We start from the raw sequence: 23,477 nt of genomic DNA on the forward strand, positions 1-23,477 counted from the left end.
GATTTTCAGGGGTCCTCTTTATTCACTTCCAGACAGTAATTAACCAAAGAGCAAGGAAAGGCAGTTCCATGAAAGAAAAGTGGTAGCAGGTGAGATCCTGGATGAAGTCTTAATGTGCATAGGTAGATATCTCCCTTTACCCCCCAGCCCTGTGCCCACAACTGGTAGGGAGGCAGTGTGGTTGAATGGAAAAACTCTATCCCCTCTCCTGGCTGCCACTTGCCCGGCATGGAGCCAGTGATATGCTGGTAAACCAGGTCTCAGAGCAGGGAAGAAAAAAGCTCTGATTTGTAATGTTTGCCCATTTCCATGGTGTAAATACTCCTGTGATAGCTGATTTCAAGCTAGCAATAGTTTTTAATGCCTGGCTTGAAAACTTGCTGAAAACTGAATAGGCTCTGCTCTGCCACAGAACCTGCCTTCAGCACACCCCTGCATGGATCCTCCTTTCTCCATGGATAACAGTTTCTGCCCTGCTACCTGCGTGGCTGTGGTGACAGTGGAAGTAAGGCAGACTGTACCATGGTCTGTCATAGTGTGTGGCATACAGGAGGGTCTCAATAAATGTTGGTTCCTTTAACCCCTTTTCTCTCCACGCTTAGAATGACAAAGTGATCAATGTCATGCTGATCATTCATTCATTTGATATTTATTGAACACCTGCAAAGAAGGGTTAGTTAACCTGCTAGGCCCTCAGGGTTAAACACAATGACAAGAGTCTTGCCTGCAAGCATCTTACAGACTAGTGTGGGAGACAGAGCCAGGGGTCAGGCAGAGCCTGGACAGGAGCTCAGGGATTCGTGCTGTGAACTAGCTGTGTAGGGCTCTTCATGGGAGCAAAGAGGAGGGGCAGAGAGAAATAGGTTTTTTTCAGAGTTTTTTTTTTTTTTTTTTTTTTTTTTTTTGGAGGAGGGGACATGTACTGAGTTGTGTAGCCTGAGGTAGATAAAAAGGGCAGAAAGTCACTTTCAACCAGTGTAGACAAGAGACTTTGTTTTCATTATTGCTCCCCTCAGGATCCTTTTCAGACATTTTTCCCCTAATCATTCCTCCCTTCCCTCATGAGATTTTAAGATATGCTGCATATCTGTTTATATACTGCATGAATGTTTGTGTTTTACGTATTAGAAGAGTAAGAATTTTTTTGCTCCCCTTGAACTAAAGGGCAGTAGTGCCCCCTGTTGAAAATGCATGCTCCAGGTGAAAAGCCCCAAGGCGGTGGGTGGTTAGAAACCATGACTCTTCTTGCTAACCAATGAGCATACAATAAACAGTTAGTAAGTATTTGCAAAGTGAATGAATACATAAATAAATGTCACTGGCCAATACAAAGAACTAGTGCAAGAAGTGGATCAGAAGAATGAAACAGCATAGGCTAATGAGGCAATGTAGGGTTTTGCTTCTATTTACAAATTATGAAACCGAGGCTCAGGGAGGAGTAAGTGATAGGGTCAGAGAGGTAAGTTGGGTCCATTTTGTAGGTCCTCAGATGCCAGGCTGAGATGTCAGATTCCATTTGATGAGATTCTTGAGCCCTCAGCTCACGTTGAGGAGAGATTACCCATGGCTCTTAGGACTCTTCATTGCACCCCTTAGCGATGAGCCAAGATGTGGACGCCAAGGCAGAGATGAACAACCACTGGCTAACTTATTACGCTCCAAAGTTTTAATGAAAGAGCTACAATTACCAAGCTCTCTGCCTTTGGCACTTGAGAATCCATCTCAATTTCCCCTTTCTTTCTGAAGCGACAGTGATTAAGGATTCATTCTGCACATAAAACAAGTGATCAATGGCTCCTGGCAGTTGCCATTGTCTCTCCCCCCCACCCCCATCAGTAGACAATGTATCTTGGGGAGCTGCCGGGGCCTGAGAAAAATGAGTTTGCCAGACACAGTTCTATTTTGATTTAGATCACAAATAGCTCAGCTCAGTTTTTACATTGATAACAAGGAGATGGGTTCCATTTCCTGAGTTCTGCAATCTCAGGATAAGTCCATCTTGCAAGAGAGATCGATCTTTTTGTTAGTTGTAATGTACTGTACCCAAATTTTTGTGGTCTAGCAGACACATGAGGAAACTCAGGCCAACTGATCTGGCCCCTTTCCTGGACCCTCAGAGATCAGTGGGGTTACCAAGCCTGGGACCCTGGTTCCTCCTACGTCACCCCAAATCAGTCCTCACCAGGGATCAGTGGTGTGCATCTGCCCTAGAGAGAGGATAAAGGCAAAGGGAGAAGCCAGGGTGAGAGGAGGGACCGTCAGCCAATGGCTACAACACCCAGGTGGGTTGGGACGTGGGTGAGGGCAGCAAATCCAGTGGGTGCAAAGGGAGGCCAACCTCCACTCTTTTTTTGTGGACAGACTAAGACTGCCAGTTTGCCTGAGGGGATTCCAGGGGGGAAGCTGAGGCACTTGAAGAAAGAAGGTTCAACCTCCCTACTCCATATCCTAACCCGAAATGTTCTCCTTCCCCCTAATCCTTTTCTCCTAAAGGGGGCTGAATACTGAATTTGCAACTGAGGAGCCAGTTTAGGAGTAAGAACCTCTCACAGGAGCAAAGGGTGAGAAGTGTCAGTAGAAGCCATTGCTGAGGCCTCTGGGGAAGTTTCACTGAGCAGGAGGAGGCATTTGGGCAGATGATGAGGGGAGAAGTAGGGGTTTTCCAGCCAAGCAAATCAGAGGAGGGGCATTCGAATCATAGAATACCATCCAGGTGAGGACAAGGGTCCTCTGGAGTTGGCTGGGCAGAGGTTTCGAGGGAGGATGGTGGGAGGTGGGGACAAAGGGTGGGCCAAGTGTCCAGGGACTGTGGCGCTGGGGGTTATTCTGAGGCAAGAAATGAATTCATATAAAATAGTGTGTGCTTATAATTTCAATCATGAAAGTAACTGTTGAAAATAAATTTCAGAAGGAAAGAAGCCAAAATGTTAGCAGTGTTTATCTCTGGTCGTCACAAGTGACATTTTTGTCCTTTGTTATACTTTCCCACACATTCCCTCTGTCAATGAGCATGTGCTACTTTACTTTTTAATTTTTTTGACCTATTTATTTAAAAATTTTATTTTTATTTTTATTTGCTTTTTAAATTTTATCCAAGTTAGTTAGCATATAGTGCAACAGTGATTTCAGGAGCAGATTCCTTAGTGCCCCTTACCCATTTAGCCCATCCCCCCTTCCCACACCTTTCCAGTAACCCTCTGTTTGTTCTTCTTATTTAAGAGTCTCTTATGTTTTTGTCCCCCTCTCTGTTTTTGTATTATTTTTGCTTCCCTTCCCTTATGTTCATCTGTTTTGTATCTTAAAGTCCTCATGTGAGTGAAGTCATAAGATATTTGTCTTTCTCTGACTAATTTCACTTAGCATAATATCCTCCAGTTCCATCCACATAGTTGCAAATGGGAAGATTTCATCCTTTTTGATTGCCAAATAATACTCCATTGTATAGATATACCACATCTTCTTTATCCATCCATCCATCGATGGGCATTTGGGATCTTTCCATACTTTGGCTATTGTTAATAGTGCTGCTATAAACATTGGCGTGCATGAGCCCCTTCAAAACAGCATACCTGTATCCCTTGGATAAATACCTACTAGTGCAATTGCTGGGTCATAGGGTAGTTCTATTTTTAATTTTTTGAGGAACCCCCATACTGTTTTCCAATGTGGCTGCCCCAGCTTGTATTCCCACCAGCATGCAATAGAGATCCTGTTTATCTGCATCCTCGCCAACATCTGTTGTTGCCTGAGTTGTTCATGTTAGCCATTCTGACAGGTATAAGTTGGTATCTCATTGTGGTTTTGATTTGTATTTCCCTGGTGATGAGTGATGTGGAGCATTTTTTCATGTGCCATTTGGCCATCTGGATGTCTTCTTTGGAGAAGTGTCTATTCGTGTCTTTTGCCCATTTCTTCACTGGATTGTTTGTTTTGTGGGTGTTGAGTTTGATAAGTTCTGTATAGATTTTGGATACTAACCCTTAATCTGATATGTCATGTGCAAATATCTTCTCCCATTCCGTCGGTTTGCCTTTTAGTTTTGCCGATTGTTTTCTTTGCTGTGCAGAAGCTTTTTATTTTGATGAGGTCCCATAAATTTTTTTTAATGCTTATTTATTTTTGGGAGAGAGAGAGCACGAGTAGGGAAGGGACAGAGAGAGAGGGAGACACAGAATCTGAAGCAGGCTCTAGGCTCTGAGCTGTCAGCAGAGAGTCATACGTGGGACTTGGGTCCACAAACTGCGAGATCATGACCTGAGCTGAAGTTGGATGCTTAACTGACTGAGGCACCCAGGCGTCCCTTGACCTATTTATTTTTAAATAGCTTTGTTGAGTTATAACTCACATACCATATAATTCACTCATTTAAAGTATACAAATCAATATTTGTAATAGGTTCACAGGATTATGCAATCATCATCACAATTACTTTTATAATATTTTCATTACCCCCAAAAGAAGCCCTGTAACCATTAGTAGCCGTTCTCTATTTTCTCCATTCATTCCCACTCCTGCTTTCTATCTCTAAAATTGTCTCTTCTGGAAATTTCATGAAAGTGGAATCATACAATATGTGATCTTTTGTGACTGGCTTTTCTTTCTTGAAATCATATTTCTAGGGCTCATCCATGTTATAGCATGAGTTGGTATTTCATTCCTTTTTATGGCTGAATGATACTCCATTATAACCTTTTTGTTTATCCATGTTAGTTTAAATGGACATTTGCACTGTTTCTATGATCTGGCTATTATGAATAATGTTTCTGTGAGCATTCATTTGCAAATTTTTATGTGAACACAGGTTTCAACTGTCTTGGGTATATGGACCTGAGAGTGGAATTGCTGGGTCACATGGAAACTATATATTTAAATTTTTGAGGAACTGTTTTCCAAAGCAGCTCCACCACTTACATTTCTGCTGGCATTGTCTGAGCATTCCAGTTTCTCCCTATCTTCTTTAGTACTTATTGTTATTATTACTATTTTTTATTTTAGCCATCCTGGTGGGTATGGAGTAGTGTCTCATTGTGGTTTCAACTTGCATTTCCCTAATGACTCATAATGCTGAATACCTTTTGATGTGCACATTGGCCATTTGTATATGTTCTTTGGAGAAATATCTGTTCAAAGCCATTGTCCATTTTCAAATTGGGGTTTTTGTCTTTCTTTGTTGAATTATAAGAGTTCTTTATATATTCTGGTGATGACACCTTTATTAGATACGTGGTTTGCAAATAATTTCTCAAATTCTGTGAGTTGTCTTTTCACTTTCTTGACAATGTCTTTTGAAGCACAAAGACTTTTTATTTTTACAAAATCTTAATTTATCTGGTTTTTTGTAGTTGCTTGTTCTTTAGGTACTAAGAAACTATGGTCTAATCCAGGGTCACAGCGATTCACCCCTATGTTTCTTTTTTCTTAGAGTTTTATCTATTTATTTTTGTACTTATTTATTTTGAGAGAGAGAAATACAGTGCATGTGTGCAGGAGAGAGAGCAAGTGGGGCGGGGGCAGAGGGGGGGCATTGCGGACCCTGATGCAGGACTTGATCTCACAAACTGTGAGATCATGACCTGAGCCAAAATGAAGAGTTGGACACTTAACCGACTGAGCCACCCAGGTGCCTCTCTTCTAAGAGTTTTATAGTTTTGGCTCTTACATTTGGGTCTCTGATATGTTTTGAGTTAATTTTTATATATGGCATAAGGTTCTAATTTCATTCTTTGTATGTGAGTATCCCATTGTCCCAGCACCATTTGTTGAAGAGACTGTTTTTTCCCAGTCTATTGAATTTTCTTGACACTCTTGTCAAAAATCAGTTGCCATTAAAGGTACAGATTTATTTGAGGACTCTCAGGTGTATTCCATTGATCTATGTGTGTGTCTTTATGCCAGCATTTTATGCCACACAGTTTTGATTACTGTAGCGATGTGGTAACTTTCGAAGTTGTAGTATGAGTCCTTTAACTTTATTCTTTTTAAGGATTATTTTGGCTTTTCTGGGTCCTTTGAATTGTTATATGAATTTTAAGATCAGCTTGTCAATTTCATCAAAGAGGCCTTCTGGGGTTTTGATACAGATTTCATTGAATGTGTAGATCAATTTGGGGGTTTTACTTTGAATGAAAGAAGTGATCTCGAAGTGAGGCAATGTGGTATAGAAGAGGTTATGGATGAGTGTCAGTCAGGCAGGCATCAGTTCATGTCTGATTTCTCGCTCTGACTTGGTTTGTGAGCTTGGGCAAATTAAGTCTTCTTCTTTGGGCCTCAGATTCCTCACCTGTAAAACAGACCCAAGGATGTTCATTCTAAAGTGTTTTGAGGATTAAATGAGTTCACCTATGCAGGGTGTAAGGCCAGTGCTTGGCACGTAACTGAAGTGTCCATCCATTTCCTGGGGCCACTGGAACTCACCCAGCTAACAGGAGGGAAAGCACCAGGTTAGAAAAATGTAAAGGCTGGAAAGTACCTCAGTGAATAAATTAACACATTTAAATGTCATCATCTGCGACCTTAATCTTTCCCCTGCCCCTAGAATCATTTTTTCCTTATATCTTTGCCAAAATTGTACCCACCCTGGTAGCCCAGTTGGAAGTAATCTTCTCTTTTCTGAACACACCTGACACTTTTTCTTCTCCAACAACATCTGATTCTGTTTGCCAGTTTTCTACAGATTTGAGTATCTTGACTCGACTTCTAAATTGTAAGCCAATAGCAGCAGGTTTCAGCCATGTCTTCCTTGAAATATCATTGTGACAAGGCTGGATAAAGCATGGCTGTGTTTATGTTTAGACACTGTGTATGTGTGTGTTGAGGGGTCATTTTCCTGCACTCTTCCCCCAATCCTCCCCAAGCACATGCTCCCTGCCTCATGCGCGAGGAGACTCTGCTAACAGTGAAATGCTGAAGGACAGAGGTGAGTTGACTCTTGAAGACCACTGAAGGCTATAGAGATTTCTTCTGGCTTCTTGTTCTGCTCACTTCATCGCACACGTCTGGCACAGCTGGCAGGCAGCCAGCACCCTCTCCAGTAGGGAGGAGTTGCTTTTAATTTTGCCAATTGGACAGATGGAATATAGTATCATGTCTTGATTTGTACTTCTTGCATTACTGCTGGAGTTGATTTTTTTCATGTATTTATTAGCCATTTGTACTTGTGTTTTGATTACCCTTTCCAGCTGAAGTATTTCACCATTTGGATTTGAACTGGCAAGGAATAGACTGGTAACTAGTAGGAGATAGAGTTCAACAGCTTGTTAGGGGCTGATAAGTCAAAAGTTTGGAACTGGCTCACTGTGGGCGTGTGAGGGTGGGTGAGGTGCCTGAGAGACCTAGAGATTCATCACTGACTTCATTCTGTGTCACTGTAAGTCATGATGGCACGTTTATGCCATGTGGTCCCTATTAAATGCAGATTTTAGCACTGTAGCCTTCTGCATAGAGCTATGGCTGAAATCTGTTTCTCTTAATTCTTTCATTTAAGCTTCCTTGCTGACTTCATATGTTGACACCTCTGTCAAAATGTCTCTTAGGTGTGCACAGGCTTCTGATCACGTCCCTTGGAAAAACAGAGTTGAACATTACACATCCCTGTTGGGGTGAGAAACTGCTTTTTTGTATCTGTTGCCAATTGCCAGTTAATTACCTTAATATCTGATGAAAGCTAGAAGCTGGGCTGGGGGTGGAGACACAGAGGCAGAAAGGACTCCATGTGTTCACTTGCCCCTGGGAGAGTTGATGATGCCTAGAATGTGGTATTGGAGCAGGATACTGAGATAAAAAGTTGTACTAGGTCCTGATGTTGAGTCCAGGGTGAGCTGAGAAGTAAGCACCTTGTCTTTTCTCAGAACCCAAGAGAAAGGCTTTGTGGATGGCTTCACAGAGCTGGAGATGTTTGGACAGAAAGTGGGTGGACAAAGGATGACCATGCCCTAGGAAGAGGGGACAGGTGGGACAAAGGTCTGATGTCACTAAAGAACTTGACATGTGGGAAGCGGCAGCCGACTGAGATGACTAGGGCTTTAGGGCTTTGGGCGTGGATGGTAGAGATGACTGATGAGGATGAAAAGTGGGTGTGGCTTGGAAGAGACCTTTGGGTGATGGGGATGTATAGGTGGGACAGCATCAGAGTGCTCAGAAGAGGGAATCTGCTGCCCTTGTCTGTTGATGGGCTGAGAGGATGGGAGAGCTTACTCTGGCTTCTGGTTTGGGAGCCTGGCTGGATGGTGTTGCCAGGAATTGAGACAGGGTGTGTAAGTAATGAGTTCACAACGGAACACATTGAAATGTTGAAATGGAAGAGTCTGTGGTACATGTAAGAAGCTGGGGGTTTGGGGAACACCACATGTGGAACAAGGAGTACCTGTGAGAGAGAGAGGGTAGAGGAAATTCCCTCCAGGTCAGTTTCTGGGAAGCCTGCAGAGGAGGCACTTCCCGGAAGGAAAGAACCCGTGGTATTGTCACATGCTGCAAAGAAGTTGGGTGAGATCAGTGTTAAGATGGATTTGGCACTGTAGCATTCAGCTAAGGGCATGGGCATTAAGCTGAGATGAACCTGGGCTTAAAACCTGGTTCTAGCACTTAGTATCTGTCGGGTCCTAGAGATGTCAATTAACCTGAGCCTCAACTTCTATATGTATAAAAGGGGGAGACGGTAGTAGTAGCCACTTGATAGAGTTGTTGTTAAGTATTAGTTCGGGTATGGCAGGGAAGGTACTTAGCACAGATCCTGGCAACATTGTGAGCAGACAATAAATATTACTATTACAGTTAGGGTAGATAAAAATGGTAACAATATTTTTTACAAACTGTGACAGAATTACATGAGAATATGCATGAATGCCATGACTCTTGTTCAGTCTTGGGTGTGTGGGTATGATATTATGATTTATAATAAGAAATATATATTTAGTCTTTGTCCCCTTTCCTGGCATAGATCTAAAATCCTTGCGGTTTCCAAAGTAAGAACCATAAAGTTGTCTTTTGTTATGTCAATGAGATGACTTCTGGAAAGCACCTATGAAAGGGGCTTTGTTGCCACGGAAACCAACCATGTGATTAGAGGGTTGGAACTTTCAGTTCCATCCTCCACCTCTGGTTAGGGCCAAGAGGCTGGAGATTGAGTTCAATAGCCGTAGGCCAATGATTTAATCAGCCAGCCCTGTGTAAGGAGGCCTCCCTCAAAACCCCAGAGGACAGAGTTTGGAGAGCTTCTGGGCTGGTGAGCACATGGGGACTGAGTAAGAGCTGCACCCCTGGAGAGGCTCCCCATACACTGCTCTGTGCGTCTCTTCCATCTGGCTGTTCCGAGTTAGATCCTTTTCTAGTAAACCAGTAATCTAGTAAGTAAAATGGTTCTCTGAGTTATGTGAGCTGCTCTACCAAATGAATCGCACCCAAGGAGGGGGGGGGTCACTGAAACCTCTGATATGTAGCCAGTTTGTTAGAAGTACAGAAGACAGTCTGGGTTGGTGGTTGGTATATGAAGTTGGGGTGTGGGCTCAGTCTTGTGGGGCTGAGCCCTTAACCGGTGGAATCTGATGTTATCTCCAGATAGGTAGTGTCAGCATTGAGTTGGATTGTAGGACACCCAGCTGATGTTGAAGCATTGCCTGGACACATGGGAACCCCGTCAGAAACATACACACACACAGTGTGATTGGGGAGCACAATGCTTAGTAGGGGTGAGAGCTTTTGCTGTGTCTTAGGAGCTCATGTCTTAGGAGCTGGGACCAGGCCAGGAGTAGTGTGGTGTGTGCTTAAGAGGCATCTGGAGTCTGAACCAAATCTGAGAATATTAGATTGAAGTTTAATGTGGGTGGGTTTCATCTGAGAGGTCCGAGAATACTTTGGGACTGAAATGATAGTATTAGGTGGGAGTCGGGTTTATTTGTTTGTTTGGTTTTTAGTGAGGCTCTGAAACATAAATCCAGACAAGGCTAGGTTAATAGGTTCCAAAGGGCGAGTCTTCTAGGCAGACTTGGGCAGTGTGAGCTCAAATGGCAGGTGCTTGCTTTACAGGGAACTGCAGCTTAGTCCCCTCGTGAGAACTCTGGAGCTTGCTCCACCCTGCACTGCACGGGCATGCGAGCTAGAGACTATCTGCAGCCACTGCTGGCTCACAGGCAGGGCTATGCATGTTCCCAGGCCTGCCTATCACTGGCCCAGGACCAAGGCCTGGAGTTCTGAGCCTTCAGGTAACAGGGTACGCTCTGGGCTTCTGGGGATCATTGTTTGCAGACTGATGTTGTGAAAATGCCCAGACTGGGACTTTAGGTCAAGATTTGTTCATGCTTTGAAAGTTCCTTGATTTGAAATACATTGCAATATTGGATGAAATATTTAAAAAATAACTTCAACATAGTTACATTCAACAAGAAACAGCACAGTTGAAGATGGCAATTGAGGTTAAAGACTTGCTGGGCTCTTGGACTTGGGAATGGGCAGATAGGGCTTGGTATATGGTGGCCATGAGATGATAAGGACCAGACGTTCTGGGCTTATAATTGGGGACTGGATCCTAGCTCACTGGGTGAAATTAAGGGCTTACTGCCAGCTTTTCAGTTACTGCTTGGAGATGCAGCATATTCTAGAGCTGAATTCCCAGGTGAAGGGAAGGAGCAGAGGAAGCTATACCATAGGACCTCACCTATCCACTGTTGAACCAGTGATGAGATCTGTGATATCCCCCAAGATCACCTCAAAATAAGAAACCTGAGTCGCCATGATCAGATCTGAGTCTAGGCTAGGAGTCTTTAGGAAGGAAACTGAACAACTCCCAGACAGGGAGGGGTAAGAGGAGAGAGAGGGAATTTGTTAACCAAAGTTGCAAAGCACATGAAAAAAACTAATAGTGAGAAATACCACCAGTCAGCTCAACAATCAGTAGAATTCACTCCCATTGAAAGTATAATAGAGTAATCTGAAAATGACTTTAAAACGAGTATGTTTGAGATTATCAAAGATGGTATAAAGAAAGGAATACTATGTAAAAAGAGCAAGATGTTATGAAACAGAATCAGGCAGGTAGAAATGAAGAACAGGTGTGTATGAAGATGAACTAATTAGACCCTGGAAATGAAAAATCAAGTAACTAGAATAAAAATACATTCAGGAGACAAGATCAATTCTGGACTCAGTGTGTGCAAGAGAGTACCAGTGATTTGGGATATAACACTGGGGAGTTCATCCCATATGTTGCAGAGATAAAGAGATAGAAAACAGAAAAGAAAACTGAAGGGACATGGAGGGCTGAGACTCTTCAACACCTGGGCTTCTAGAGATAGATAATTGAAAGAATTGGAGAAAGCAGTTTTCAAAAAGATAAATATGAAAAGATTCTGAACTTGAAAAAAGACACGAGCCCTCAGATGAGAAACACTTGCTAAATGCTGAACAGGAATATGATGCCCTAGCACAGTGCCTGGTATACAGATGGTAGCTGTGCAGTAGATACCGGTTCTTCTCCCTCTTTCCCTCCCTCTCTGACTCCTTCCCTCCCTCCCTCCCTCCCTCCATACCTCCCTCTTTCTGGAAACAATTGCTGAACATCTGGTATGAGCTTGACACTGTGCTGAGCTTTGGACAAACAGAGAAAACTATAATACGTTCCCCCTGACAAAACAGCTGAGAGTTTGGTAGCTAAGACAGATGTGTAAACAAGTATATGCAATGAAGCTACAAGGCCTGAGACAGAAATATATATAGAGCCTGGAAAGTATAAAAAGGAAGGAAAGGTATGTGTGTGTGTGTGTGTGTGTGTGTGTGGGAGACTTAACACAGTAGGTGATACTTCCGTAGGGTCATGAAGGGGGACAAGCACCGAAGAGGGAATAGCACAGAGAACAGAGGGACAAAGGCATAGAGGCCTATGCTTTTGCACTTGGGGAACCTGTAGGCATCTTCCTGTGGTTGGAGGGGATGTGTGTATTTTTCCTTTTTTCCACCCCATGTATTATGAACTCCCCAAAGTAGGCGGTACTTTTCCTAGAGCATATCCAGTAGGGTCTGTCAGCTGACCTTTAAAAAGCATCCTGCTGATTCACCTGCATAGATGCAGGAATCTCTTGGTGGGTGCATTTTGTCACCACATTTTGGGAGAGCAGAGTCTCTATCCCTGTGTTGTTCACATTCAGGCAGTCCTTAAGCCCAATTCCCTTAGAGTATGTGCTCCAACAGCCCCTGGAAGGTGCTGATGTGGAGAGAGGCTGATCTACCCTCGCAGGTCCTTGGCTGAATCACTAGGGGAGAGTTTCTTAGCTTCTCTGTTCTTTCATCTGTCACTGAAGAATGACGGTTGCCTGCCACCTCTGTGTTTCACAGATATGTTGTTATCAGGGACATTGGCAACACTCTTTGATATATGGAGATGAAAGATGCTGGATTAATTCAAAGCGTTATTTGTTGTTTTTCACTATTATTACTAGTTAAATTGCTGAACACACTTTTGACAGTCTTGTCAGAAGCTCTCCCATATGTCCTCTCCCGTGAAGAGTAAACATTGCCTTCAGAGGCTTGACTACTATTTTTTTTCTTTCTTGGCAGTGAAAAATGACTTCAAATCACAGTATTTAGGATGATGATATTTTTGATGTGCTTTCTCCTTTTTCAAGCTCTTACTCTACTCCCTACCCCTGTGTAAAAATGAAAGGGCCAAGCCTTGCCTTGGCCTCCAGGGGTCAATGTCAGGAGGCTGACAGATGATGAAGAGGGGTGGCTACTCAGAAACAAAGACTTCCTGGATGTTTACTTTCCTGGTGGGCGTTAGCAGGGCTGTAGGAGATTTGGTCTACATCTCTGGTTGTTACTGTGTCCTGAGACACCTCTGAACATAGATCTACCTTCTTTCCTAAATCACAAGGTTCTCGAGGGCTTGGATTTTGTGCACTTTTGGCCCCTGAGCAGAAAATAATTGTTTGAAGAGTTCGAGGTTTTAGGGTCCTTCATCTCAAATTTCATCCAAGATCATAAAAGAAGCCCAAGCAATGCCTTCACATGTTTTTGTGAAGTCTGCAAAAGTAAGATATTTTGACAACAATCAGCTAAGACCACAGCTTCTTTCCATTTAGCTGCTTCTCCATCACATTTCTCTTTGTGTTCAGGTGGTGTGGAGTGACCACGGACATTTCTGGGATTCTGCTAAAGGAAAGTTGTTGGAAATAATGCCAGTTTGACTGCAGTTTGCAAAGATCATTGGGAACATATCCATAAAATAAGTAAGAATTGACAGATTCCTGATTTGGACCTATGTGAAGAATACCTCCTTTTGTCATCTTCATTTATTGAAGAACTATGAGAAAATTCAGATGAAGATTAATAGACTCTGAAATGAAAGTGAAAAGATACATGATGAAATCAATACAAATTCTTCACTTCCTGATGTCAGAAGTGCAATAAACAGTTTCAGGTTCTATTAAAAGGAGAAAATCTATACAAAAAAGAGATACATTTTGGAATTCACAGGTACTTCTTTAGGGCCAGGTACTTCTTATCTGTAGCTAGTCTGGGCATTGTGGTATGTTTAGCAGCATCATTGGCCCCTATTCACAGTGTGTCAGTACTGCCTCCCCAGTTGTGACAACCTAAGTTTGCAGATTTGCCACATGTGCCCTGGGGGCACAATAGCTCTTTCTGAGAACCACTGAGGTGACACTGAAAGGGTGGAGAAGAAAGGATCTGACTTAGGTACTTTTGGAAATTTGTATTTTGACCTTATACAGTTAAGGGTAGAGATAAAAAGTAGTGCACACACACACTTTTCCTCCAGAGATATGGGTTAGCAATTCTGAAACTGCTTTCTGTGTATATTAGACTTGAGCAAGTAAGAAAATGTATTGTAGATAAATGAGAGGAGGTTTCTTACTGTGAGAGAAACAAGTTACAACTAAGAAAAGAGGAAAGTGTAGAAGGAGTCTTGTTGTGCTGGACTGGACTCAGGGAATTAATAGGAGCTCTTAGTGTATGTAACACATACAGATAGATACAAAAATAAATATGGATGTGTGTGCATACATGGGCTAATGTACATGCAAAACCATTCTTCTTCTGCCCGTGAGAGTGCTGAGATGCAATGAAACTCAGGGGCAACCAGCATACCTAATACTCATATCTTGCTTTCTAAATACTGCTCTCGATTAAAAGGATAAGTAGCCGATTCCAGGGCCGATGTAGAGAAAAGACAAGATGATCCTGGAGCATCTTGTGGTGCAAAAAAGTAAGGAACTTCTTAAAAAGGAGGGGGGCATGTTGAAGGACATAGGAATCAATCTGAAATAACTCTTAATGGTTAAATCTAGAAGAATTTGAGCAAGAAAGTCAATTAGGATAGTATTGGATTATAACTCCAAGAATAAAAGAAGTAGCCATGAGTCTACAGCCAGGTGAAAAATAGCTGACAAATGAATAAATGTGGTAGAAGGAACATGTGAAAGAATTCCACTTAATAAATGTAGAAGGTATGTGAGAGATAGAAAATTACCCTTGAAATCACGGTGTTACCACAATAATAATCTCTGTAAGCAAGCTCCACTAATGGATCATAAAATTAGAAGATGAAAGTTTAAGGAGAACCAGGATTTTTGCATAATCTTAAAATATCTCGTTCTAAATATTTGCTAAATACAAAAAGAGAAACAGTAACTTTCCAGTGGAGACACCTGGCACATGCCACCTGTATCAAGTGATCAGGGTTAATGCCAGCAGTAAAAAGCCTGCACCATCACCTTCACCTGACCTGATGCACTGGGGCACACCTCTCTGTGGAATTCTTTTTTTTTTTTTTTTTTTTTTTTTTTTTTTTAACTTGGAACACAAACTTATTTTGAGAGAGAGAGAGCATGCAGAGAGAGAGGGAGAGAGAGAGAATCCCAACCAGGCTCCACATTGTCAGTGCAGAGCCCGATGTGGGGCTCGAACTCACAAACCATGAAATCATGACCTGAGGCAAAATCAAGGGTTGGATGCTTAACCAACTGAGCCACCCAGGCGCCTCCCCCTACTGTGGAATTCTTTCCAGTAATGTATAAGCTCAGTTTAATCATGAGAAAATACCAGAAAATTCAAATTGAGGGACCTTCTCCAACACACCTGACCAATGTTCTTGAAGAAGGTCAAGATCAGGAAGGACAAGGAGAGACTAAGGAACTTATCACAGACTGGAAGAGGCTAAGGGGACACAAAACTAAATGCAGTGTGGATTGAATTTAAGGACTTAAATGGAAAAACTAGTGAAATCCAAGTGAAGTCTGTAGTTTTGTTCATAGGATTGTGTCAATGTTAATTTTTCACATATGATTGTGCTATAGCTACATAAAATGTTAAGATTAGGGGAAGCTGGATGGACTCTATACTACTTTTTGCAACACTTCTGTGAGTCTAAAATTATCTCAAAATTAAAAAAAAAAGTTTTCAATTAACCACCCAGAGGAAAGACTGAATTATCTTTCTAATTTTTAGATAGGAAATATTATAAAATAATTGCTACATGAAGTGGAATGACAGAGTATGCTGTGAAACATGTAGGAAAAAAACAACTTTATAGAGGTATATAGAGCAGTTAAGTAAGAAAAACATTATTAGATTTGTCAACTTCTTATCTTTGTAATTTATGGTGATTTATTTTATATAAATGTTCATTTTTGTGCTTAAATTTGTATTCTTAATCTCAAGAGTCAAGCAGAGAGGGGATGTCTGTTATACAGATTGGTTTCTGATCCCATTCTGTCCATCCCTCCTGGCCTGTGCAAGTGACTGCTCTCCACAGGCTTGCCACCATTCTCTTCTACATAATGGTGAGGTCAGCAACCTTCCTGCTCCCTCCACCCGTAATTTTAACACAGTCATAGTGGGTCTGCAAAAAAGACCCAATGGTTGAATAAAGTTCTTGGAATCCTGCTGACCTAAGACTCTGCTCCTAAATTTCCTGTCTGTCTATCCAGTTGCAATTTACATCTCTTTTCTGTGTTTTATACTCATTTGAGCTTGGTTATTTGGGATCTCCAATGAGGAGAAAATGTATGTGCTTTTTCTTTTATTTTTATGTTATTTTCTGTCCTAAAAAAATGAATATTCTCTCTTTGAAATGAAAGAAATTTTTTCCAAGACATTCCAACCCTAACCATGACCATTATGAATATTTTGATATATCTGCTTCCTATCTTTTTCTTATGCATAGGGATATAAATATGTATATTTTAAAACATAATGGTACTAATGCTATATGTACCATTTATTTCTTACTAACAGTATAGTGTAAATATTTTCTCACAATTTTTTATCTGGTCTTTACATACATCATATTAGTGACAGTACCTTCTTCTGTTGAATGACTATTACCGTTTACTTAACCATTCCTGGGTCACTGGATGCCGTGATGTACTTTATTAATGAAGGATGTGCATCCACATGTCTGTATATGTCTGTATGTGGGACTTTTATAATATGCACTAGGGTATGACTACTAGAAAATCTCAGATATGTATACGCGATCTAGAGAAGGGCAAGGTCTCTGCTGGGTCTTGGAGTCATCCCTTAAATGCTGTGAGAAGTAGGGTGGACAATATCGATAGAAAGACAAGTTTTGGTTCTAGGAAGGGTCTGGAGTTCAACTTTTTGGTTGAGCTAAATGGTTTTTCTACTTCCAGGATGTGTGCCTAAGAGGATATTTATTAAGCACCAGGAGAAATGAAAATTAATGCAAATGTCTATTAGCCACTAAAGCCCACGGAAGGGCAGAATGAGACATTGCAGCAGAGAGGAAATGCAATCCATAATAATGGAGCAAACAGCATGTGTGGAGACTTCCAATGAAGACAGAGACTTGCAATGTAATTAAATCAAGTCCTTGGACAGCTGAGAAGCAGGGCCGTTAATGTGCTGAAGCCCACTCTGCAGCAGAGGAGGCTGAAGATGCATTAGAGATTAGAGCCTTGGCTTCCCATGTCTCTGAAAGCCCCACCATTCCTGTGGCATAGTATCTCAAAGAGAATGATCGTGCTGATTAGTAACATGAGTGATATGGAGGGTTTGGATTCTGTAGATTTGCCGAAGGTAATGGAATGCAGACAGTCATTTATGTATTTGCAAAAAACAATAATATTTTACCCAGGGAGGGGATTATTCAGTTAATTCAATTTTGGACAGTCTGCCTCCTAAACAGTCCTTATACTTTGAAGGATATTGGTGACATTCAAAGGTCCAGAAATGCTTGGCATGGAAAGAACAATGGGAACTTAAGACACATCAGCCCAGGAACTGCGTAAAAGCCAGCTAAGTGCTTTGAAGCAAGCTGGTATTAGAGATAGTCAACAATCTACCAGAGAAACCCCGAGGATTAGAGGGGCTGCCACTCAGCTCAAAGAAAGGGCTTTGTATCAGAAGCCCCAGCTCTTGCCATATATGCCATCTTGATGCCCATGATTTCCCACAGATGTTTCTAAACAAAGCAAAAATGCTATTCTACACACGTCCATAGACCCTGCCAAATTGAGAGAGTTGGGATTCTCTCAGGGGCCTGCTCAACTGCTCAGTGGAGAAAGGAAAATGAAAGAGAGGAAATTGTTCTTTTGGTGCAGAATGGAGTGGGCTGAGGTGATTCCCTGTACCATGTTGGCATCTGACAAGATGAGAGTTATTTCTGAGCCAAATGTAGAGAGGATGTCATTGCCCTTTTTAAAGTGACTGTTTTTTCACCCAGTGGAGGCAAAAATCATTAGGTGGATTTATTTCCAATAAGGCAATATTTTTCAGAAGGGAAAGGTAATAAATTCTAGTGACAAAAATCAGTAAACAGCTTTGGATTCTGTTTCTTGCCACTCCTAGGGTGATATCCCATACTTTGGTACTAAGGCTTGTTAAAAAAACAAAAATTCACCTGAGTAAGTGTAAAGAATGATGACTTGATCATGATTGGGTACCATCTAGCAGATAGAAAAGAGCTCTGAGGAGCTGTACAAAGTGGATGACTTTTTAAGCAGGAGGAGGCAGGGCAAGGAAGTTACTCCAGCAAAGAGTAGATTATTTCAGGCAAGGTCACCTACCTTTAGGGGACTGCAAGGGTCTGTTGAGTGGATTACCTCACTAATGTTGACCAGGAATCCAGACTGACTGGTTAAGATTCCATTCCTGGGAGAGGCTGAAACCACAGTTAGGTTAGGCATTAAGTTTCAGGTGACGTGGGCTTAGCACAAGTGATCGATTTTGGGCCTCCTGTCTCCTTTTTAAGAGGATCTTTGTGATCTGGGCATTTTCCAGATTTATTTTCCATCACATTTCTGCCAAGATCATGCTACAGCAAACTTTGTGGTTTCTAGAACATATTAGGCTGTCAGTCCTCTGGGTCCTGAAATGTTGATGAAATAGATGCTTTTCTCTGTTATATGCACTTTGCCTTGGGAATCTTCCATACATCCTGCAATATCCAACTTGACATTTATCCCCTCAGGGAATCTCTGTATAAGAAAAGACTCCAAAAGGAAACAGTGTACTCACATTAGGGTGATTCCAGGAGTGTTTAATAAAGTTACCAATAGAAAAAATAGAGATACTATTCGTAGAAGAATGGACAAGGTTTAGACCTATCAGTGTCCCTAAATCCAAAGGGATGGGAAAAGAGAGAAATGACCAGAATCCAAACTCAGAAGGACAGAATTGCACTTAAAAGGCCATCTTGACAAAAATCAGGCCCAGCTGATGAAATAAATATTCTGGGTGCCCTCTCTTGTCTTCCTCTGATCTCCTATTGAAGTTCCCCTTTAGCTGCTCAACGAGAATTTGTTGAGATCCAAATGGATCAACCTCTGGGCAGATATAGGGCACGGAGAGAAGGAAGGAGAGTGGATCTGAAGGAGAAATAGAAAATATTCAGCTCAGTCCATCCCTTTTGTCCTGTAGACTCCATTGTTGTTCTTTGTGTGAACAGTTCATATTCTCCAAACAGCAAATGCAAAAATTCCAACAATTCAATTTTACTTATATGGGAAACCTAGCCCACTAACCACTACTGATATTAGTGTAATTGGAGAGAAAATAAATAATTAAGAAACATAAAACATAGTTATTATAGTCCCTAATTCTGTAGCTAATCTTGCGGCTCATGTTGATAATCCCAGCTGTTTTCTCTTACCCCCAATTCCACGTTCTCCTTTCCTTTGCCAGACCCATAGGTTGGGTGAGATTCTTTCTCTTTATTGCTGAGGATTCTGAAATGTTTATTCCTGTAAGCTCAGAAGTCTTGACAGTCTTGGTTTTATTGTGTCCCATTGATCAAGGCCACTGGGCAAGGGAGTACTGCAAGGAATTCTAGTAATTATTTTGGATTTCAAACCTAACTTGTTTTTATTGAGTATCAGCAGTTCATTTTCTTCTACCCAGCAATTGGGATCATGCACATTTATATTAGCCATTGGAATAACTCCTTTAAATTCCTTATTGTTTAGTGGTATGAGAAGCCCAGAAAGGTTAGGGGTCATCTCAGCTTTCAGTTTATTGGAACCATCACTTAAAAACCTATTGAGCCCAAAGCTATGGGAATGGGAAGCAAAAATTCCCTAAGTGAGTTATTGGGAATAATAATTGAGGGAACTACTTACATTTCTATTAGTTTCTTGAACCCAGCATCCTGACTGGGAAAGATGAAACCATATAGAGGCTGCTGGTTTAATGGGTGTTTTGCATCTTGCAGGAAAAGTAGCCTAACCTCATGAGGTGATTCTCCAGTTCGACCTTAACTAAACCCTTAAGCTTTCCTACTGTTTCATCAAGCTAGCTGCATCTGAGTGTAGGTACAATTCATTCCTCCGTGTGAATGCATGCCTGACTCTCCTTTGTTATTAAATGTGTCCCCTGGTTGGAAGGAGCATCGTATGAGGTATCGTGGTCTCGGATAAGGTATTCTGTAAGTCTCTCAATAGTGGCTTTAGCAGACAGAGTTTGGGGAAGAATGGCAAACATATACCTGAAACATGTGTCTGATCCTGTGAATATAGAGCATGGATCACTTCATGATCAGAAGGATCTAATGTAGGCAATTTGCCACCAGGTATCTGGCTTGTCCACTCAGGGTCTGGTGCCACTCAGCATTGGTCTCCACGGATGGCATGCTGGTCACTCAGTACTGGAGGTAACTAGATCAGCCTTGATGAAAGTAAGTCCATACTGTTCAAAATGTGCACAATCTTTATCCCTGCAGATATAGCCACTTTGTAGGTTAGCCGGCATTGTACCCATTGAGCAGGTAGGTGTCAGATGACTGGGGAAAGGGACTGCCTGATGTCCACTGGATCGGTCATCTTGTGTACCTTATTGTTGGGAGTTGCCTCCACTGTGGATGTCTCTAGTGGATATTTAAATGGACAGGTGTCTTCACATTCTTTACCCATTCTGAGAGATTTGTTCTCTTACTTCTCTTTCTGTACTCACTTACCTAATTTCACCAGCCGGCCTACCTACTTCCCGTGAGACAGGGAGCTTCGGGACATTTCTCCTACATGTTACTTGTTCTTTTATTTATTTATTTGTTAGAGAGAGAGAGAATGAACCAGAGAGAGGGACAGAGGGACAGAGAGAATCTTAAGCAGGCTCCATGCCCAGTGAAGAGGCTGATGCAGGGCTCGTGAGATCATGACCTGAGCCAAAATTAAGAGCCAGATGTCTGACTGACTGAGCCACCCAGGCATCCCACATGTTACTTGTTCTTAACCTTGGCATATGGATAGATTTCGGGAAGTTCATGAACTTGGATGGGAAAAAATTTATATCTCCATTTTCACAAACATCTAACTGAATTAAACATCTAAACTAATTAAAATTTCAGTTATGAATGGCAATTAATGACCTGCGTTATTGCTCGTAGTACTAGCTACTAGCTAGCCATTTCATGAATGGAAATCACACAATCTTTAATAATACAGTACAGTTGTTTGTAGATACCTTGAAATGTTATCTGCATCACTACTTTGAAAATACGGTGGTTCTTGGACATGTTTCTAGAAGAAACATGGTTTCACTCATCCCGTATATTCAGGTTTATGCAAGAGTACACTTTGGTAATCCAGATGTCTGTGATGCTCTTCAGTATTCCCTGTCTACAACTGTTGGTTGATAAAGTTGGGGAAATAGTTTGGTGGCTTCAGAGTTTTCTAAGGGTTTGAAAAACTGGATGGATGATTCAATGAGAATTTTTAATTCTGTATGGGATATTTCCAGATTTGGATTTGCCAAGTAAAAGAAGAGAGAAAAGCCATATACACTAGACAAAAATGGGCTGCTTTGTGGACTGGAACAGAAGGAGAAAGCTGATAGCAACACTTCTTAAATGGTGACATCGAATCTAGAAGAGTTGATTTAAAAAAATCCATTCTGAAGTCTGTCACTTAGAACTGGCAGTTTTGCTATCCCCCTCAGTGTATGGCTGCATGTAAACAGACATTTTTCTTAATGTATATATTTTTTAAGTATGCTACGGGCCCAATGTGGGGCTTGAACTCACAACCCTGAGATCAACATTTTTCACTGTAGCCAGATCCTTGCTTTTGCTCCCTGTGTGAATGCTGATGCATTTGAAAAATTCTTATTTTGTTGAGTCCCTTTCGTATTTTGGAAATGATAAGAAAAGTTGTTTTTTTTTTTTCCTCAAACAAAACTCTGCCTAGAAATAAAAGCTTCAGACTCTGCACAGATGGTGCTTCTACAAGACTTGATGATGCATCTGCTTTTGGTCTGTAGTGAAACTGGAAGCTCCTCACATTTGTGTTACTTACTCCTTTTCACACGGACATGGATTGTCATTATGTTTCCGTTATGTCAACGATTCTGAGAATTTGATAAATGCCAAAAGTCATCAACTTTATCAGGAGACAGTCTCTGAATCATAGTATTTAAAGGGTTCATCAAGAAATAGGAGTAGAGTATGAGGAGCTTCCCTGCCACACAATGGTCCTTTGGCCAGAGAACCTTTTAGCCACTGCTAACAAACTGAGGGCGGAATTTTACCTTTTCACAAAGAAAAAGAAAACCCACCACTCTTGAACCTTTCTGAAAGAAACAGTTTATTCATGAGTTGGCCTACCTTGTAGATATTTTAAACCATATGAATAAGATAATAAATCTTTCAACTCAGGCACCTGAAGCTACCATTATGGATGCTACTGAAAAATTAAAAAAAATTTTTTTTTCTTGCCTTAGCGACTGATATGGAAGAAAAAAGTAGAGGCCAGCATCCTTACAAACTTTCAATTGCTAGACGAGTTGCTTTTCCAAGATGAAGGTGAGATACAAAATTCTGTCAGTTTCTGAAAAGATAAAACAGAAAACACCTGGGGACTCTTCAAAAGTTTTTTTAAAAATTTATTTCTATCTTGATGGCACTAAAGTTGAATTACGGACTCACAGTCCCTCTTTCTCTGATATAAACTATATTGAAGATGTGGACTGAGTGAGCCAAAGAAGAACATGTTGGTTTTAGGACAAAGGACTCCCTGCGATTGGAGTTTAATAAAACAGCCTTGAAAATGTTTGATGTTCCTTATGAGAACCCCATCTTGATCTAATGAAGTGACCTATGGAAACTTCAGTTCTGCTTGTAACATCGCATCTTTGTGAACAAGAATTTTTAACATTTGGAATCATTGAAACAAAAAGTCAAAATTATTTGGTTGTCCAACTTTATGTGTGTATGTTGCCAGTCAATGATCACCCCAGGGTTTAATGTTATTTTACATGCTTAACAATGGGAGACCTTACATTGACCTGTCTTTTGAAAAATAAGTTTAACTTCAACTTGCCTATATTATACTATCTTGTTATATAATATAAGAAAGAAGTATATGTATTGTATTGCCATATTACAAATACATAACTGTATATGTATGTATACATAAACTCACAATATATATATAATGAAATACATATACCTGTGTTTCAACATGATTGGCTTCCTGTATAGTCTTATGTGTTTTATGCATTTAAAGCTATTAATTTGGAAAGATGTCTACACCTCACCAGATAACCCAGGAGGACCAAGGGATGTAAAAAAGCTAAGAAGCCGTATTCTGAATGCAGCACCAACCCAAGTTGTCCCCACTGAGAGGGAGCTGGTCAGGGGATAAATAGCTACTGAATTCCTCCTCCCTTGATCCTTTGCTGAAGTTCTTTACTCTCTGAGCCCTCCAGAAGCCAGGTCAAAGGAGACTTTTAGTATATTCATAGAAGTCACCCTGCAAGGACAGACAGCAGAGTAAAGGGGAGGGAAGGGTGAATCTGGAGCAGGCAATGCAAGGTACCTGGAGGCTTTCTCTTCTTTTCCTCCCAGTGCTATGTCACTGTGCCATGCACTTTATGCTTCTGACACAGTAATGGTTTTCTAATTATGTCGGTTCTGCTCAAAAGACATTTTTGAGTACATACTGGAATCCAGGATTCATATATTATCTTGCTTAATAGTAGATATTAGTATCGCCATTTTACAAAGCAAACAATCTCTT

The 23,477-nt window shown here is 41.2% G+C and overlaps 1 protein-coding gene across 1 annotated transcript in view; it reads left to right on the top strand.

Annotated features, from left to right (window-relative positions):
* Positions 1 to 22,830, top strand: part of LOC122239458 — a 55,116-nt gene extending 32,286 nt beyond the window's left edge. Inside the window, exon 5 of the mRNA XM_042988727.1 lies at positions 22,180 to 22,830. The gene's annotated coding sequence lies outside the window, so the exon portion shown is untranslated. The remainder of the gene's footprint in view (positions 1 to 22,179) is intronic.
* The last annotated feature ends 647 nt before the right edge of the window (positions 22,831 to 23,477 follow it).

This window comes from Panthera tigris, chromosome B3 (assembly GCF_018350195.1).
Source record: "Panthera tigris isolate Pti1 chromosome B3, P.tigris_Pti1_mat1.1, whole genome shotgun sequence".
Taxonomy (NCBI): Eukaryota; Metazoa; Chordata; class Mammalia; order Carnivora; family Felidae; genus Panthera; species Panthera tigris.